Source organism: Elephantulus edwardii, unplaced genomic scaffold (genome assembly GCF_000299155.1).
Source record: "Elephantulus edwardii isolate Elephantulus edwardi_28Jun2011 unplaced genomic scaffold, EleEdw1.0 scaffold00040, whole genome shotgun sequence".
NCBI classification, from domain to species: Eukaryota; Metazoa; Chordata; class Mammalia; order Macroscelidea; family Macroscelididae; genus Elephantulus; species Elephantulus edwardii.
Genome location: NW_006399790.1, coordinates 6,994,629 through 7,000,279, shown reverse-complemented (window position 1 = coordinate 7,000,279; position 5,651 = coordinate 6,994,629). Strand labels below are relative to the sequence as shown.

The window sequence follows — 5,651 nt, the reverse complement described above, 5'->3', positions numbered from 1 at the left end:
AAAAAAATAGTGTCCCAAGGTACAATTTTTGAGTTTCTAGAGGTGTTGTTTTGTTTATTATTATTTCCTTTAAACATCCAGTAGACTGTCTTCAACTGAAGGACAGAGGAGTATAAGGAAATTATCACTCTTTAAATTCTAACTCATATGAGTGAATAAAATTAAGGAGAGTCAGTCTTCATATACTGGTGTGCAGTGACCCTGGAATGAATGCGACTTATAGCCAATACAGGCAAAACTGTCTGTTTTTAGTGTCTTTTAGCAGTGCTAAAAACAAAATCTATATGCACCAAACCTCATTATCAGTTTATAACTGCAGAGTAAAAACGTATATATTACCTGTGTAGCACATACACAAGACCTTGAAAAGACGTAAGAAAATGAACATGTTAAGTTTCTAAGATGAGCACAGAGAATTAACAGAAGATGCTACCAAAAAAACAAAACAAAAAACAAAAAACAGCCCACAGGGCAAAACAAAATCAGGCAGAAGTATAGGCAAAGTTCTGGGGGTGAAAGTGAGACAAGAACACAGATAGTCTGTGTTTTTCATTTCCTTCAGGTACCTTTGTTTGTGCTGATAGAGTTGTATTTTCATGCTGTGGGTCTTTGCAACTGTGTTCAACTTTAAACTAGTGTTGCATTGCAGAAGTTCACTTTCTACAAATGAGTTTTCTAGTATGCATATTCTTTCTTTCTCAAAACTTGTAATACTGTATTAATAAACTCTTGAAAAATTAAAACAATACATATCACATTAAAGTCTTTCTTCCCCATCACATCACATTATCTAACTCTCACTCACTGTTGTCAAGGTGAAGGTGATACATCACTGACCCTCTAGCAGCTCCAAGGCTGGAGGGTCAGGTATGAGGGGGAGGGAGACTGTCCATCTTTCTCCCCAAGACTACATCACCTGGTGGATTCGAAACAAGAGGGAGGCCACTTAGTTAACAGTGCAACTCTCTATGGATTATGCCACCACTCACCATTTCAATGTGGTGTATATTATTCTGGACTTTATTAGCTGCATTCATACTAATGCATTTACAAATGTGCACACATATACATACTGAGATAAGCTAAAGGTTGATTTCTTAAAAAATGTGATACGGCTATAAGAAAAATACACCCGGAGAGGTGGGAAAAGGGAGAGGGTGGGCCCGCACCGGGCGGGGCGGAGCCGGAACCAAAGGGGCAAGGTTTGCAGGCCGAGGCTGCAGCTACGGCTGCTCAGTAACTGCCCCAATCCACCACTTTCCCCAGGTGCCACGGGACCCATGGAACTACAGGGCCCCGCTGAGCCCAAGAGCTGCACGGAATGGTGGCAGTCACCTTGCCAGTGCAGCAGGCATGGACCAGACTGCAAGCTAGGGGAGCAATACATCAGTCAGGAAGAGGGAACACACAGCTAGGCTTGAGGCCTCTTTATCGGCATGTCTCCAGGCCTCCCAACTCAGCCCCAGCATAAAGGCCGTGTGGGGGGCCCCCATGACCAAAGGGGGGCTTCATGCGCCACGTGTAGGCGGAGCCGTCTCCATCTTCAGAGCCAGAGGCTGGCCCTTAGCAGCCTCCAACCAGGCTGAGAACCCTTCAGGGTGGCCTGCTTATGGGCTACAGCCCAGCAGGGGGGAGGCAATGTCCCCAGGGGTCTACCAGGTATCCATCTTTTCCCCTCCTGCTGGTGTCTCTGAGCCTCACAGGGCTCTGAAGCGGCCAGCCCCACCCACTGAGGGTCCCCAGGAGCTGAAGAGAGGCCCTGGGCTGGGGGCCAGAGAGGGACTACCTCCTGAACAACCATCTACTGTGGGGCTATTGGGCCCTGAGGGACTGGGGCAAGGACTGGATGTAGCCAGCCAACATTTCTTGCATCGAGGCCTCTGTGTTGTGGAACAGGGAGGTAGCTCCCCCTCACCTTGGACTTCAGGGGCCCAGAGCCCCCCCTGGCTCCCATCAAATGCTTCCTGCAATACTTTGCACACCAGAGACTGGGCTTCCCCAGATCCAAGGGGACAGAGCTGCCTGGGGTAGTCCCCAGGACCAGCCCCTCCAGGCCACCTGTACACACTTAACACTGATTTACACAGTCTTGCACAAATAGGGGGTAAGAGCCCAGTGGCTGGGGTGGAAAATGGGAGCATCCCCTGGCCTAGGGAGTCCCCTGACACTGCCAATGGGCACAGTCCCGAGCACACCCCCCCCTGGCCCTGGACCTCCAGGCCCCTGTCCCACCAAGCGAAGGTTGCTTCCTGCTGGAGAATCCCTGGATGTCAATTCTGAGGATGAGGGGCCAGCCCCTCAGAGGTGCCGCGGAGCCTTGGGCCACGCTCCTGCTGCCAACAGTTCTGATGTCAAAGCCACACCCTTCTGGAGCCACCTGCTGCCTAGGCCCAAGGAGCCTGTGCTGGACCCAACAGACTGCAGTCCTATAGGGCGGAGGGTGAAAGGTACCCGTCGCCTGAAACTGAGTTCCCTTCGAAGCCTCCGGAAGGCGCCAGGCCTGCTGAGCTCCCCCAGTGCCTCTCCCGTTGTTACCCTCACCGTCAGCCGTACTCTGTCGGGCAACTCTGAGGAATCATTGCTTCTAGGACGCTTTGCATGATCTGGCCACACTGAGGGTTTCACAGCAGAGACAGGAGCTAGTGGGTCCTACTGTCCCCAACATGTCACTCTGCCTGTCACTGTCACCTTCTTTGATGGTTCTGAGCAAAATGCCCCGGCTCCTTTTCTGGGTATCGTGGACCTGAACCCCCTGGGAAGGAAGGGTTACAGTGTGCCCAAGGCGGGCACCATCCAAGTGACCTTATTTAACCCCAACAAGACTGTAGTGAAGATGTTCCTCGTGATCTTTGACTTCTCTGACATGCCTGCTGCCCACATGACCTTCTTGTGCCATCGCCTCTTTTTGGTACCTGTGGGTGAGGAGGGAAATGCTAGTCCCACCCGCTGCCTCCTCTGCTACTTGCTACACCTCAGGTTCTAGAGCTCCCGCTCAGGTTGCTTAAGCCTGCATAGACACACCTGTCTGCTTTTATCCCGCCGGAGCCTGGAGCTGGACACAGGGCTCCTCTATGAACTGCAGGCCCTGACTGAAGCCCCTCACAATCCGTTATTCACCTTTGCCCTGATTGCCAGTGCTCTGGACCTACATGGGCCAAGAACCTGCCCATCCTGTTCCATCCTGGACAGAGCAGACACATGGAGAGGTGGCAAGAGACCATTCAGGCCTGAATTCAATCTCTCGCCATGCTCATGCCTGAATTGATTATTTGGGTGTTTAAAGCTTCTGATCCCTCCCACACTCTGCCCTACTCTGGGTCGTCCTTGTGCCTGTCCCTTTCCTTGGGTTTTCCAGGCCAGCTTAGGTAGTGGGGAGGAACCAGAGCTACCCTGAGATTGTCCCAGGTTCCCAGGCAAGTCATGCCAGCATTGCCTCCCTGTCCTGGGCAGGGACCACTTATTACCTTATTTATTTTTAAATTTACTCAAATTGGATTGCCTTGGTGACCTCCCAAACCTGATAGTTGGCTTTGCCCCTCCTCCTTTCCCACTCCCATACATTTCTCCAACCTCAGGAGTTGAAGAGGCTGATGTGGGGGCAGGAGAAGAACTGCTCTCCCTCAACTGAGGGCAGAGGGGTTATTCCATAGGGACTGAGTTAACTAGCCAAAAACTCAGCTTCTCCTATCCTTCTCTGTTCCCTTCACTTTTCTTACCCTCTAACCCATCTCTGAAAGCCAACTTACCTGTGTGCACTTGTACACAAGCCTGTGTGTGTGTGTAGTGTGTGTGTGTATATGAGAGAGATTACGTGCATGCCTGTGCACATGGGGGTTAATCACCCCTCACCTAGAGCTCTACACTCTAGCTGTCCCTCCCATCCTGCCTAGATCTCCTTGCATTGGGGTCCTGACTGAGGAAGGTATCCAAGGAGCAGAGTCAGGGCTAAGGATGGGGGTGCCTCCTCTCACCTGGCCAGACTCTGACCCACCTACCTCAGCTGGGGTGAGAGGCACCCCTCAAACTCAATCATGTGGTTCCCATCTACCCAATTCTCCACACCAGACTCCAATCCAGTCTCAGTACTAACTTCTGGGGCTGGGCTGAGGGAAACAAGCATTTGCTGAAACTTGAAAATTAACAGTATAAAAAATTGTACCTCGTACTTTATTTTAGGGGAAAAAAAGAATAAATTCTTGTTTGAAAACTAGGAAAAAAATACACCCACTTGATAAGTACCCTTTCTTTTGTTTGTGTCACTATGATAGTTAATGATTCAGGCCTTAGTCTTTTCAGTCAATTGCTATGCATCTGAGAGCTGGATAATAAACAAGGATGACATGACAGAAGAAGAACTGATACCTCTGAACTGTGGTGTTGGAGAAAAGTATTAAATATCCCAGAGACTGTCAAAAGAACTAACAAGTGTATCTTGGAGAAAGTGCAGCCAGTGTACTCCTTGGAGGCCAGATGATGAAGCTTTGTCTTACATACTTTGAATATGTTGCTAGAAGAGGCTCTTCCTTGGAAATTGACATCATGCTTGGAAAGGTGGAGGGATGGCAGAGAAGAGGAATACCCTCAACCAGGTAGCTTGACAGTGACCACAGCAATGGGTTTTAGTGTGTGGATGACACAGGATAAGATAGAGCTCAAATTTGTTGTTCATAGGGTCACTACAAGTCATACCCAAATGATGGTACTTAACAACAAGTATTCACTTTCACTCATGATGTGATTTTTTTTTTGGTGTCCTGAATCTCCTTTTAACCATATTTATAACACTCTATCTTGAACAAGTCCTGGAATTTATCCTCTATTTCTATATAGAATGTAAATCTTAAGATTTTGGTTTCTGTCTCTATTAATTTTTTTATAGGACTGTTGTCCTTGTTAACTGCCATCAAAGAAAACAGCAGAATATATAATTTTTAGAGCCAATTTTAGAGTTTACAGCTTACACTACAGTAATTAAGTTATCAAACAATATCATTAATACCACACACAAGCAAGATTCTACTAAAGATTATCCAAAAATGACTGGAACAACAGAAAAGTGCCAGAAGTGAAGGTGGGGTTTAGAAGAGGCTGTGGTACTAGGGACATTGTAGCTAATGTTAGATGGATCTTGGCTGACAGCAGGAAATACCGGAGAAATGTCCATCTGTGTTTCTTTGACTATACAACAAACTGTCTAACTCTGAGAAGAATGCGAATCCCAGAACACTTGATCGTACTAATGTGAAACCTATACTTGGGCCAGGAGGCAGTCATCAGAACAGAGCAGGAAAACACAGCATGGTTCAAAATTGGGAAGGGTGTACGCCAGGGATGTGTCCTGTTTCCATAACTTTTTTTTTTTAGACATTTTCAGTCTATATACAGAACAGATTATTCCAGAGGCTAGGCTCTATGAGGAGCAATGTGGCATCAGGATTGGATGAAGACTCATCAACAGTCTGCTTTATGCATATAATACAACCCTGCTTGCTGAAACTGAGGAGGATATGAAGTGTTTGCTGCAGAGGGTCAAGGACTTCAATACGGATTGAGGCTCAAGAATCAAGAAAACAAAGATTCTTACCACTGGGCCAATTGGCAGCATCAGGATGGATGGTGAAGAGACTGAGATTGTTCACAGCTTCAGTTTG

At 47.8% G+C, this 5,651-nt stretch overlaps 1 pseudogene; it reads left to right on the top strand.

The window, feature by feature from the left end:
- The first annotated feature begins 1,501 nt into the window (after positions 1–1,501).
- LOC102867260 lies at positions 1,502–3,265 on the top strand (annotated as a pseudogene).
- The last annotated feature ends 2,386 nt before the right edge of the window (positions 3,266–5,651 follow it).